Here is a 14,427-nt window from a genome sequence, read left to right on the forward strand (position 1 = left end):
GAAGCGGTTGGCTTTACTCTTTTTTTTTTCACCTATTTCTAATAAATCCCATCAAACGATAATCCGCATTCTTCAGCTGAGTTTCCGGTATCTGCCGGCTAAATGGTCTGACTACAAAGAAATTAAACGTGTCAAGGAAAAGCGTGTCAGTGTTGTGAACATGCCGCTGTTCAAACTAATGGAAATAGTGTTCCTTTATCCTAAACAGCAAGCTAATCTTTCAGAAACTTGTTCCTCGTTCGCAGAATAAAAATAAAATGAAGATAAATATTGGTGAGAATTTTCGGGCTATCATAGCCTGAACAACCTATTATCTCATTAAAACTGATGGCAAACCTAATACTATCTCTCCTTCCATCCCAGAATCACCTTCACCTTCATCTCACAACATCTAAAAGTGGTGTGAAATACAAACTTCTAAAAGTTCAACTTCTAAAGTAGAATAGGTAGATCCGTACGATGGAACGCCACTAAATGATATTACAGACATGGGAAGACTTTCCCAATATATTTCCAAATGCAAAAAGTTGGACAGGTGGAAAGACAATATATATTATTATCACATTTTTGTTAAACAATTCTTTTATATAATCATTTATGTGGCAAGAATGGCAGGAAAAAAAATGAATGGGGGCTGGAAAGAAAGAACCAAAATGTTGGCAGTAATTATTATCTCTGGATGGTGGAATTCGGAGGGATTTTAATTTTAATTGTCCTAACAGATAGTTTTTTGTTTAACTTAGTTTTCTAAAATGTGTGTATTTATCCGGTGTTTTTTATTTTAATAATAAAAGGACCAACTCTAGCGGCTTAAACACATAAATGGTTTTGACACGCTAAGGGGGCGGTTCTTTGTCTCCTCGGTTTGTCTCAAGAAATCTGGGAACAGTTAACTCTCCAATGGAACAATGGAACAGTGCTCTTTCCAGCTTTCTTTTCTGCCATTTTTACTTTTTGTCCACATGGCACATGTGGGATCTTAGCTCTCCAACCAGGGGAACCATGCCCCCTGCCTTGGAAGGACCAATCTTAACTAGTGGACTGCCAGGGAAGTCCCTCTGCTCTGCCATTCTTAATGCACAGGCCTCATTCCAAGCATGTTGTCTCATTGTCCTAAGATGATTGCCAGACCTCCAGACCTCACATCTGTATTCAGCTAGAAAGGGAAGAGACAAAAACCCTATTTATATCTCATTTCCTTGAACTGTGTAACATGACTACCACTCAGTTCAGTTCCGTTCAGTCGCTCAGTTGTGTCCAACTCCCACCAGCTACAAGGAATTCTAACGAAATAAGAGTTTTAAGCTGAGTGTATTGCTACCCAATTCAAAATTAGAATTTCATTCATAAGGAAAAAAATGGATGGACAATCAACTGTTTCCGTCACTCTTCTAACAGGAAAGTCAAAATTTCTAGGCATAAGACCTTCAAAATAAATCCCCTATCTGCCTCCCCAGCCTTCCCGTCCTTCTCGTCTATCTCCCTTTGAGTTATTAGAAGGCTTCCCAGCCTTGTTTGATGACTCTTGTCTTTGAACCTTTTCACCTGTTCACACACAATTGCCTTCCTAATTAGAGGACTCGCTCTCTTTTTTAATCTAGATGGAAGACTACAATTTATCCTCACTCCCCGCTCCTTCTATCACAGAAGCTGAAACAGACATATTTGCTTCCAAGTACCTCTTGCAGGTAGGAGAGGCAGCATGTGACCTAGGCCCAACCAATCATATGTGCCCACTGCCCTCAACTTTCAATCAGAACTATTAATGCAAAGAAGCAGGGAGAGTAAGGATCCATCCTGTTGGTGAGCAGAGGCCACAGTGGCAGCTGCAGAGATTGCTAAGGGTAGTGGCACCGAGGTTACAAATGAAGTTTACAGTCAGTCCTTCAGCAGCAGCAACAGCAGTGTCGTCATTCCACGTTGATCTTGGACTTTGCCTAGCCTAACCTACTCCTGTCCCATTTTCCAAAAGTGGCTTTGCAGCCCTTCTGGCAATTCTATGAACTATTTGATTTCCTTCCAGTAAGTATTCTGCCTAAATCAGGCCCAATCAATTTCTTTTCTTCCAAACACCAGATATAGCTTCCCTCTTCACCTCACCATTACCTTCTGGGAAAACTCATGTTCTTTCTTCAAGTGTCACCTTCTGGGTAAAGCATTCCTGCAATTTCCAAGTTTGACCCCAGAGGCCCCGTTTTTATTCTTTTATTCTCGCTACTTATTATAGCAAATCTCACATTGAACTATTTCTGCCCGTTTGCCTCTCTTCCCACTAAACGGTAAATTTCCTGCGAATGTAAAAAGGGATCATGTCTCATCTTTGTATCCCTGACTAGCACAGAAAAAGTACTCTATAAGTCTTTAATAAAGGAATGAATAAATATATGAATCAACACACAAGTCCACAGTCCACCCCTAGAATACCCTGGAAAAAATGGCAGGGGGGAAGCAAACTTGTTATCTTCCTTTTGAAGACCACTTACCTTTGCCTCAGGCTTCTCAGGTGGTACAGTGGTAAAGAATCTGCCTCCCAATGCACGTTCCTGAGTTGGGAAGATCCCCTGGAGGAGGGAATGGCAACCCACTCCAGTATTCTTGCCTGGAAAATCCTATGGACAGAGGAGCCTGGTGCACTACAGTCCATAGGGTCACAAAGAGTCAGATACAACTGAAGCAACTTACACACGCAACCTTTGTCTTAGCATGAACGTGAGTTAATTTAATATATAATATCCTCCTCCCTTCCTTACCTTTCCATTTCCTTCCCTTTCCTTAATTTTTCCTTGCCATGTTTTATTTTTCTTCTGTTCCCTTGTCTTATAGCACTAAAAGAACCAACTGAACCAGGAGGCAAGTACATACAGACCTCCATCTCTCTGGGCAACCTCCATGCCCATCTCCCTAAGAGTGGTTCACTTTCACCCTGGCCTCCATGTAACCTGAATGCCATCTCTCTCTGTGGGGAGCAAAGGAAAATCCACAGAAGACTTTAGAGGAGATGTGGAAGTGGTTCTGTAGCACACTCCTCAGAGGACACAACCTCAACTTCTCCTTCTCCTTCCACCTTTCTCTTCATCCAAGTTGCCCAGCACCTTCACTCTCCTGTGCATCCCTGAAGCCTACAACTTCCAACCCAACTTCATGTGGTGAATGACCTTGAGGATTTTCCCTCAAGATCCCAGCTTTTTCACTCTTTTATAATACAGAGTAATTAAGTCTCATCCCTGTGCACTGGCCTCAGTGTGCCCAACAATCAAAGAGCGCCCCTGAGAAGGAAGTCAAGTGAGGTCAAGTGAAGTCGCTCAGTCATGTCCAACTCTTTGTGACCCCATGGACTGTAACCTACCAGGTTCCTCCATCCGTGGGATTCCCTGGTGGCTCAGCCGGTAAAGCATCTGCCCACAATGGGTGGCCATTTCCTTCGCCAGGAGATCTTCCCAACCCAGGGACTGAACCTGAGTCTCCTGCATTGTAGGCAGACGCCTTATCACCTGAGCCACCAGGGAAGGCAGAGGAAGTTATAAATATGATACCAAAGTCTCCTTGCTGCTGCTGCTGCTAAGTCGCTTCAGTCGTGTCCGACTCTGTGCAACCCCATAGACGGCAGCCCACCAGGCTCCCCCGTCCCTGGGATTCTCCAGGCAAGAACAGTGGAGTGGGTTGCCATTTCCTTCTCCAGCTGCCTGCCATACTGCCTCCGTAAAAGATTAAATGAGACTAGCAAAATCTAAAGTACTTTCCAGATAAAGTCAGAAGAAGGACTGGCAGGCATCTTGGCTCTTCAAGCAGGACCTCACGGTCTCATCACGCTGGCGGGCCCCACACCCTGCCCGCCCCCCGCAGCGGCCCCCTCCCGCCAGCCCTCCCAGCTCCCACCTGAAGGTGGTCACCATCGAAGTCTTGTAGTAGGGGTCCAGGACCGGGATCCCGCTGTATAAGAACTGCAGCGCTTCCTTACCCTACCTCAGATATTTCTCTAACCACTTCTATTAGTACTAAATAAATCCTTAAAAAAATAAATAAATAAATCCTTCAACTTCCCAGAGTTCAAAAAGTTTTTCAATGTAGATAAACTGAATTTTGTAAACTGTAATCAGTTGATCTGTAAGCAAATACTGAACTCTTAACCATCCCTCGCCTTCCAAATCCAGGTCCTTCTCCATCTGTGCTTCCAGTTTGCAGCATCTCGACCCACTGAACAGGACATACCTACTTTGAATTATCCTGATACTTCCAATTCCCCACCTCATCTGTCCACCCCAAGTGACACTGCTGCTGCTGCTGCTGCTAAGTCACTTCAGTCGTGTCCTGAGTTACCCCTAAATATGCTCAGAATCTACTCTGTTCCAAATCCTCCACCATCACCCAATCTAAATCAGCATCACCTCTCAGGCTGATTACTTCTCATCCTGTCTCCCCCATCTACTCTTCCTCCCCTTTAATCTACTGTCCATAAAATAAAATTCAAAAAGTTAATATACTGGGAATTACCTGGTGATTATGACTCTGTTTTCACTGCTGTGGACCCAGGTTCAATCCCTGGTAGGGGAACTAAGATCCAGCAAGCCACGTGGCACAGCCAAAAAAAATTTAATGCACATTTGGTCTAATAACTCTCCCCTGAAGACCTTTCTTGAGATTCCCAAGTGCTCTTACAATAAAGACTAAACTCCCTACAATGACCCCTTAGCTCCCCATGATCCTGCCAGCATACCAACTGGGCATCTCCCACTCATCCTCTGGCAAGATGTACTGTCCTTTCCTTTAGTTTCTTGAAGAAATTACACTCTTTCCCACCTTAGGAATTTTATGTATGTTCCAACATAATCCTCCTCATCAAATCAGGTCACCTTCTTATGTGATTTCATACCATTTTATTCTTTTTCTTCACAACACTTATTGTACTTTGTGATACATTAGTATGAATATTTGCTTAATTTCTCCCTGTGGGACATATATGTGTGTTTAACCACTGAAACTCCTTATCTGGTCCTTCAGTTCAGTTCAGTTCAGTTCAGTCGCTCAGTCGTGTCTGACTCTTTGCAACCCCATGAATTGCAGCACGCCAGGCCTCCCTGTCCATCACTAACTCCCGGAGTCCACCCAAACCCATGTCCATTGAGTCGGTGATACCATCCAGCCATCTCATCCTCTGTCATCCCCTTCTCCTCCTGCCCCCAATCCCTCCCAGCATCAGAGTCTTTTCCAGTGAGTCAACTCTTCACATGAGGTGGCCAAAGTATTGCAGTTTCAGCTTTAGCATCAGTCCTTCCAATGAACACCCAGGACTGATCTCCTTTAGAATGGACTGGTTGGATCTCCTCACAGTCCAAGGGACTCTCAAGAGTCTTCTCCAGCACCACAGTTCAAAAGCATCAATTCTTCGGCGATCAGCTTTCTTCACAGTCCAACTCTCATATCCATACATGACCACTGGAAAAACCATAGCCTTGACTAGACGGACCTTTGTTGGCAAAGTAATGTCTCTGTTTTTTGATATGCTATCTAGGTGGGTCATAACTTTCCTTCCAAGGAATAAGCGTCTTTTAATTTCCTGGCTGCAATCACCATCTGCAGTGATTTTGGAGCCCAGAAAAATAAAGTCTGACACTGTTTCCCCTGTTACCCCATCTATTTCCCACGAAGAGATGGGACCAGATGCCATGATCTTAGTTATCTGAATGTTGAGCTTTAAGCCAACTTTTTCACTCTCCTCTTTCACTTTCAACAAGAGGCTTTTTAGTTCCTCTTTGCTTTCTGCCATAAGAGTGGTGTCATCTGCATATCTAAGGTTATTGATATTTCTCCCAGCAATCTTGATTCCAGCTTGTGCTTCTTCCAGCCCAGCGTTTCTCATAATGCACTGTGCATATAAGTTAAATAAGCAGGGTGACAATATACAGCCTTGACATACTCCTTCTCCTATTTGGAACTAGTCTGTTGTTCCATGTCCAGTTCTAACTGTTGCTTCCTAACCTGCATATAGGTTTCTCAAGAGGCAGGTCACGTGGTCTGGTATTCCCATCTCTTTCAGAATTTTCTACTGTTTATTGTGGTGGGCCCTGAATAAATAATTTTGCTGAATGACTTTTGTGGTTGAGAACATCAGGGAGCACAAGGTCTCAAAATGGGATTTCTCTGGTGGCCCAGTGGTTGGGAATCCACCTTGCAATATAGGGGATAAGGGTTTGATCCTGGGCAAGGAACTAAGTTCCCACATGCCTCAAAGCAACTAAGTCCACAGCAGAAGGATCCTGCATGAGGCAACAGAGATCCCCCTATGCTGCAACTAAGAACTGATGCAACCAAATATTTTTTTTTAAAAAGGTCTCAGAATACCTGAAACAGTTGGAGATAGAGTCTCTAATGAGGGTGGGTATACTCTGCTTTCCTTCAACTTTCAGGGATGAATCAAAACTGTACCTCAGGCATTTCCCTGGTGCCTCAGTGGTAAAGAATCTGCCTGCCAATGCACAGGACACAACTTTGATCCCTGGTTCAGGAAGATCCTACATGCTGCAGAGCAACTAAACCCATGCACCACAACTATTCAGCCTGTGCTCTAGAGTCCAGAGCCACAACTACTGAAGCCCTCAAGCTCTAGAGCTTCTGCTCTTCTACAAGAGAAGCCACTGCAGTGAGAAGCCCGCACACCACAGTGAAGACCCAGCACAGCTAAAAATAAATATAAATAAATAAAAACTTTTTTAAAAATTATGCCTGAACAGATTTGTGTCCTGACTGCATAGATCAGCAAGAGTGTTGCAGCTGAACCACCTGATGTATTGCAGCACTCTTTAGTATGATTTATGAAGCTGTTATTTTGTTTTAACACATCATGTTTATTGTAAAGGAGTTTCCTCCCCAGTGTTTTCATTAATGGAGGCATTGTTGTGTAGTGTAGCTGGGGAAAAACGATTCAGAGATAGGGCTGGCCTAGAACATGTATAAAACTTATATTCCAAGTCCCCTCCTGCCCTGACAAACCCCCATGCCCACCTTTGAAGGCATCACTCAAGAACATCTGGTCTTACGCCTTTTCTAAATGCAAGAGTGCAAATAACTAACAATGATGCCTAAGTCATAGCCCCTGCAGGGGCTAGAGAGCTAGAACCTCTGACAATGGAATTTTTAGATAAAACAGATGACTTGTTCAATCTGAAGCAATGATGGAGAAAACTTAGAGCTTTCAGCTCTTGTTTTAATCACTAGTTTCCTTCCTAACATACATGAAGTTAATCAGACAAGCTCACTCAGGCGGGTAGACTGGATGCCACAGGAAACTGTTTCTTTCTTTTTCCTTCCCATTTTCCCTTACTTCTACTCATCAGTCTTAGGCCTGGGGGACACTCTTTCATGAGTTGAATTCTGAGGCCTAAAGAGTGGATAGGAGGGACTTAGATTTACTTTAGCTTAGTCCTAGACCTGGGGACACTCTTTCATGGGCTGGATTCCAAGGCCTAAAGAGTAGATGGGAGGGACTTAAGATTACCTTAGCTGCTTTGTCTGGTACCGGGCTGCCAGGGGAGGCATGAGTGACCAAGGCCAGGTATCCACTGGTATCTCTAGGCCAATCAGAGACACCAGTGACAGAGAACATGGCCCATGGGCTTCATGCTCTTGATGTTCTTTGATGCTTGAGGTCAGGGATGGAAAAGAGTCAGGAATTGCTCGGCTCCGCACTGAGGTGCTGAGGCAGGACACAGTCCTAGCCTGGTCAGCACATCAATACCAGGTCCCACTCCAGAGATCTCAGAACTCTTTGTTCTTTCATATCATATTCATTCCCAAACACTTTGGGGGGATATGTTTCCCTCCCAAACATAGTCATTTGAGACAAATTCAAAGTATTTGTCTAGGCAATTTTTTACATATTTCACCTGACACCGTATTTCATTCTAAGAGTAAGTGTATACATTGTCCATATAAAAGGTATTTATCTTCCAGATGTTAAGGCACATGCATCAGTGGAGAAAGACTGTTAATGCTCTGACATCATATATATTGGGACGTTGGAGCACAGAAATGCCATACTTCCTTTTGGTACACTTTTGTAGTACAGAGATCAGCAAAGTTTTACTGTAAAAGATCAGCTAGTAGATATTTTCAGCTTTACAGGTCATGAGGTTTCTGTTGCAACTACTCAGCTCTGTCTTTGTAACATGAAAGAAGACATAAACAAATGAGTTCCAACAAAACTTTATTTACACAAGCAGGCAGCAGTGAGAGGGTAACAGGTAGGAAGGCCAGAGGTCCCCAAGCAGCAAGAAGAAATAAACTGCAAGTGGCAGATATTTTTTCCTTCCCTACACAAAATTAAAGAGTGCCAACTCTTTGGGACCCCATGGACTGTAGCCGACCAGGCTCCTCTGTATGTGGGACTTTTCAGGCAAGGATACTAGAATGGTTTGCCATTTCCTTCTCCAAGGGATCTTCCCAACCCAGGGATCAAACCTGGGTCTCCTGTACTGCAGGTAGATTCTTTACCAACTGAGCTATCAGGGAAGCCCTAATGGCTTTCTAACAGACATAAAACACCTTACTAAAAACTAACAAAGGGGCACTCTTTCTGTCCCCTTCTGATGTCTATGTCAGAAGCTTTCCCTATCTCTATTATACTTCAATAAAACTTGGCTACACAAAAAGTTCCAAGTAGTCAAACCTCGTTTCTGACCCCAGATCAAAATTCTCTCCTCTGGAGGTCACCAATCCCGGCGTAACACATGGCTTCCAGCAGCAACCTTTCAGCAGGTTGGATTGGCCCACAGGCTGGAATTCACAATCCCTGCTCTAGAGGACTCTCCCCAGTATAATTAAAAAAAAAAAAAAAGTCTTTCCAAGTTATAATTGCTAAAATACAATTAATTGGGACATTGTTAAGAGGCTGTTAACAATTCACTTATGGTTTCACATTTATATTAATACATACCTATAAAATCTTACAATTTCCATTAATATAAACATACCTGGCTCAGTGGTAAAGAACCCACCTGCCAATGCAGGATTCCCAGGTTCGATCCCTGGTTTGGGAAGACCCCCTGGAGAAGGAAATGGCAACCCCCTCCAATATTCTTGCCTGGGAAATCCCATGGACAGAGGAACCTGGCAGGCTATAGTCCATGGAGTCGCAAGAGTTGGACATGACTTAGCGACTAAACAGCAGCAAGAAAAGGTATCAGTAATACATACATGAGACAAAATTGGGAGTAAATGTTTTCTAAGATCATTCCATTTCAATATACCAATATGAATACATCTCAATACATCTGGAGTTCTTTCCTGTACATCATGCTTGTCAGCTCTGCTCAGCAGGAGACTGATGGGGTGCAGACCATGGAAATACCTGCTTATTTTCTTCTCTTTCTGTATTTTGCCATGTAGGCCTCTGCTCTGAAATAAGAAGGCATTGGGTCTGCTGTTATAAACAAAGCCATTCAGCCTTTGTGCATCTTAAGGTGCGGTTTGAATTCATGTTTGCAAGTTTATTTGCGAAGTACCCTGAGCAAGCAGGAAGAAGAGGGACTTTGAAGTCAGAGCAGGCTTCAAATCGAGGCTCCTTTCCTTTCTTGCTGTGTAACTTTGGGCAGCTTCAGTTGGGCAGCTTACTTAACCTTTAACTTAAGCTTACTTAACCTTAACCTTACTCAGCCTTAGTTTCCTTCAGTTCAGTTCAGTCGCTCAGTCATGTCTGACTCTTTGAGACCCCATGAATCACAGCATGCCAGGCCTCCCTATTCATCACCAATTCCCGGAGTTCACTCAAACGTGTCCATCGAGTCAGTGATGCCATCCAGCCATCTCGTCCTCTGCCATCCTCTTCTCCTCCTGCCCTCAATCCCTCCCAGCATCAGTGTCTTTTCCAGTGAGTCAACTCTTCACATGAGGTGGCCATAGTATTGGAGTTTCAGCTTTAGCATCAGTCCTTCCAATGAACACCCTGGATTGATCTCCTCTAGAATGGACTGGTTGGATCTCCTTGCAGTCCAAGGGACTCTCAAGAGTCTTCTCCAGCACCACAGTTCAAAAGCATCAATTCTTCGGCACTCAGCTTTCTTCACAGTCCAACTCTCACATCCATACATGACCACGGGAAAAACCATAGCCTTGACTAGACAGACCTTTGTTGGCAAAGTAATGTCTCTGCTTTTTAATATACTATCTAGGTTGGTCATAACTTTGCTTCCGAGGAGTAAGCGTCTTTTAATTTCATGGCTGCAATCAGCATCTGCAGTGATTTTTGGAGCCCAAAAAAATAAAGGTCTGACACTGTTTCCACTGTTTCCCCATCTATTTCCCATGAACTGATGGGACCAGATGCCATGATCTTTGTTTTCTGAATGTTGAGCTTCAAGCCAACCTTTTCACTCTCCTCTTTCACTTTCATCAAGAGGCTTTTGAGTTCCTCTTCACTTTCTGCCATAAGGGTGGTGTCATCTGCATATCTGAGGTTATTGATATTTCTCCTAGCAATCTTGATTCCAGCTTGTGCTTCTTCCAGCCCAGCGTTCCTCATGATGTACTCTGCATCTAAGTTAAATAAGCAGGGTGACAATATACAGCCTTGACGTACTCCTTTTCCTATTTGGAACCAGTCTGTTGTTCCATGTCCAGTTCTGACTGTTGCTTCCTGACCTGCATACAGGTTTCCCAAGAGGCAGATCAGGTGGTCTGGTATTCCCATCTCTTTCAGAATTTTCCACAGTTTATTGTGATCCACACAGTCAAAGGCTTTGGCATAGTCAATGAAGCAGAAATAGATGTTTTTCTGGAACTCTCTTGCTTTCTTCATGATCCAGCGGATGTTGGCGATTTGATCTCTGGTGCCTCTGCCTTTTCTAAAACCTGCTTGAACATCTGGGAGTTCACGGTTCACATATTGCTGAAGCCTGGCTTGGAGAATTTTGAGCATGACTTTACTAGCATGTGAGATGAGTGCAATTGTGTGGCAATTTGAGCATTCTTTGGCATTCCCTTTCTTTGGGATTGGAATGAAGACTGACCTTTTCCAGTCCTGTGGCCACTGCTGAGTTTTCCAAATTTGCTGGCATATGGAGTGCAGCACTTTCACAGTGTCATCTTTCAAGATTTGAAATAGCTCAACCGGAATTCCATCACCTCCACTAGCTTTGTTCGTAGTGATGCTTTCTTTCTTTCTTTTTTTTTTTTATTTTCTGTAGTTGTTATATTTTATTTTCCAAGTAATACTGATTAAAAATATTTACACACCTACTTTTAAGTCCACAGTTTAGCACTCTTATTTGTATGGCTTTAAAAGTTATAGCACAAGATCTTTACATTAAGGATTGGGGGAAAAGATTCATTCAAAACAAAGCCTGATATATTATATACATGTTTTTCTCTGTAGTTTATTTTAAATACATTAATTTTTAAATGATGCTCATCTTGTTTTCATCTGGTGGTAAAATACTAGTGCAACTTTTCATCAAAATAAAGTTTACCACAGATATAAATGAATTTTCCCAATTGAAAATGGCCCTTCAGCTGCCATTAAACGAAATTTCTCAACCTAAGTGAAAAAGAATTGGTAGCTGTCATTATAAGAAAAAATATATAAAGTACTACAGCATCACCTACACTGCTTACAACACAAATTTTGAAAGAACTAGAGATGCTTTATAGAAGTTTAGTTGGTTTTGAAAAGGCACATGGGTGTGTGTTTTTTTTTAAACATTCTAGAAATTTGCCACCACCACTCTGTTTCTGTTGCAGAGATGACATCTATGACTATCAATCAGGGCAGACAAGAATGTTGTTCAAACTAAAGGAAGCCAGAAGCCAAAATTTAACTGCACAGTAACAACGCACTTTTCTTCATGCAGTCTTGTTTCCTATATATTCAAATTTTCTAATATGCATCAGAATACATAAATTTTTATTCTAATGATTTTACATTTGATTTTACAACATGGGGGGAAAAAAAACTTGAGGAAGGACATGACCAGGGAGAGTAAGAACTCTTACCACAATGAAAATATACATTCGTATCCAACTATATAATAAGAATATAATCCACTTAAGTTTTCCAGAAATATACTTCTCAAAGCTTCCCATTCACTTATGGGAAAGATCCCTCCTCTGTGGCAAAGTGGAGGGAAAAAATCAGTCTGTTTCCATAGAAACAGTTCAGCACAACAGGAAAGAGTTTAACTTTGGTCCACATGTCTGTTAGCATACGGACAGTCACACTGCCCATCATCAGTTTAAAAACCCAACACATAAATTTAAAAATATATGCATTTGTTATTTCATTCTAAAACTGGCATAGGTGTTCTGTTCTCATTTCCTGCCTTTTCAGCTTGGGAATCCACTGTTGATTTGGTCTCTAAACCCTCCGCATCTTCGTGTTCTGCTGTAGCAGCCTCAGCAGCATCTGCTTGGGTAGGCTCTCTCTCCTCTTGGTTCATGATTTCAGGGGTCACTTGATCCAAGTCTGCTTCTAGAAGCTCAGTCTGTACCTCCACTGGCATCTGATTTACCCGTTCAACATGCAGTTCCTCTACATGGACTTCAGTACCTTCTTCAGTCTGAATTCGCCCCACTTCTAGATAACTTACCTGGACCTGCTCTGGAAGCTCACTCATGTGTGACTCATGCACTTGGCTGTCCTGGAGCAGATCTGGATGGACCTGTTCCACAGTCACTTGTGCTGAATCCACCTGAACCTGGAGCAGTGGTAACACATGCACCTTCCCAACTTGTTCGATAATAGTCATTGACGTCACAGGTTCAGTTTGCACACGTGTTTCTACTGAAAGAACTTCTTCAGTTACCAGGCGCTCTGAAATATTATGAGTATCAGTGAGATGCCTCCTGAATTCATTTCCTTGCATAAACCACAAGTCACACAGAGTACAATGGTTGGGTTTATCTCCAGTGTGTATCACCAGGTAATCTTTGAACTGGTCCCAGCTGTTAAACACACTATTACAGACCTGACATTCATACAGCTTCTTTCTCCCCTTTTTTGCTCCCACTCCAGTCTGGCATGCAGTCAAGTGACATTTGAGGGTACTATTTCTAGCAAATCGTTCATGACAATTTGGACATTCAAAAGGTTTTTCACCTGTGTTTTCAAAGATGCTCTTTAAAATGTCCAAAGTGGTCAAACTGCTTCTCACAGTACTGACATATGTGTATTTTTTTCCCAGTTCTCTGCTTCTTACTGACTCCACCTTCTTCAAGGTGGTAACAACTGAGGTGCTGTTTCCACGCGCTCTCCCGAAGATACCTTTTATTGCATATTTCACACTTGAAACTCTCAGTGGAGTGTGATTTCATGTGTTCCTTCTACCTGTTTGCTTGTGGGGTCAGATGCACAGCCGTCATCATCTTTAATCTGCCCTTTTCTATCGCCTTGGCGGTACTTGCTGGTAATATCTGCCAACAATGCCAGAGCGGAATCATCAGAGGAACCTGTGCTCTGAATGTACTTTATGGACTGCTTGGTAGAAGCCACTTCCTCCGTTTCGATGCCTTCATCTTCCACTTCGATTGTGCCTTTGGCAATCTCCACCTCAATTTCAACAGGTTCAGATTCTGCAGATGGCAACGACTCAGTGATAACATTTGAAGTTTCTGCAATCTTTCTTTTTTTTGCTTCACTTTTCCCTGTGGTATTTTCCTCTAGTGGAGCTGAGTTTTCTTTGTTTCTACGAGTCCTGTTATCTTCTATCAGCATCCGTGAAATTGTAGCAGGATAATTTGCTGGCTTGCAAGTAGAGTAACATCTCTGATCCCTCACGGATCTTGCCAGATATTGGCAACTAAGAACAGGATGCTGAATTCAAGGGCTTTGATAGCTTCTAGCATCTGTAGAAACTCTGCTGCTTTCCATACATCATTGGCTTCTTCTTCTCCTTGTATCATTAACTTTGCTGTATATGTGAACTCAATCAAATGACGAAAGGCCATTTTACTAACACCTTCTATCTCCACCAAAGGTTCCTGAGTAAACTCCTGAAAGAATTTATAGAAGAACTTGCTGCAAGCAGCCAAAACAGCCTTGTGGGCCTTAAAATGGTGTCCGTCGACAATCAGGGTGATGTCAGTAAACCGGTCCTGCTGTCGCTGTTCATTCAATCGGTCCAGGATCATTTTATGATGTTCAGGGAACTCCTGAAGGCATTCTATCGTCTCTTCGGCCTCCATGGCCGTCCGGTTGCCGTCGGCGTGCTGCGTGGCGGCGTCGGACTCCCTGTTGGTAGTGATGCTTTCTAAGGCCCACTTGACTTCACATTCCAAGATGTCTGGCTCTAGGTCAGTGATCACGTTATCGTGATTATCTTGGTCGTGAAGATCTTTTTTGTACAGTTCTTCTGAGTATTCTTGCCACCTCTTCTTAATATCTTCTGCTTCTGTTAGGTCTACATCATTTCTGTCCTTTATCGAGCCCATCTTCGCATGAAA

At 42.9% G+C, this 14,427-nt stretch overlaps 1 pseudogene; it reads right to left on the bottom strand.

Moving 5' to 3' along the window:
• Positions 1-12,266: 12,266 nt before the first annotated feature.
• LOC129555085 (zinc finger and BTB domain-containing protein 35-like) lies at positions 12,267-14,169 on the bottom strand (annotated as a pseudogene).
• Between the last annotated feature and the right edge of the window lie 258 nt (positions 14,170-14,427).

Source organism: Moschus berezovskii, chromosome 12, assembly GCF_049115385.1.
Source record: "Moschus berezovskii isolate FMDL1 chromosome 12, NW_MosBer_1.0, whole genome shotgun sequence".
In the NCBI taxonomy this organism is placed as follows: domain Eukaryota; kingdom Metazoa; phylum Chordata; class Mammalia; order Artiodactyla; family Moschidae; genus Moschus; species Moschus berezovskii.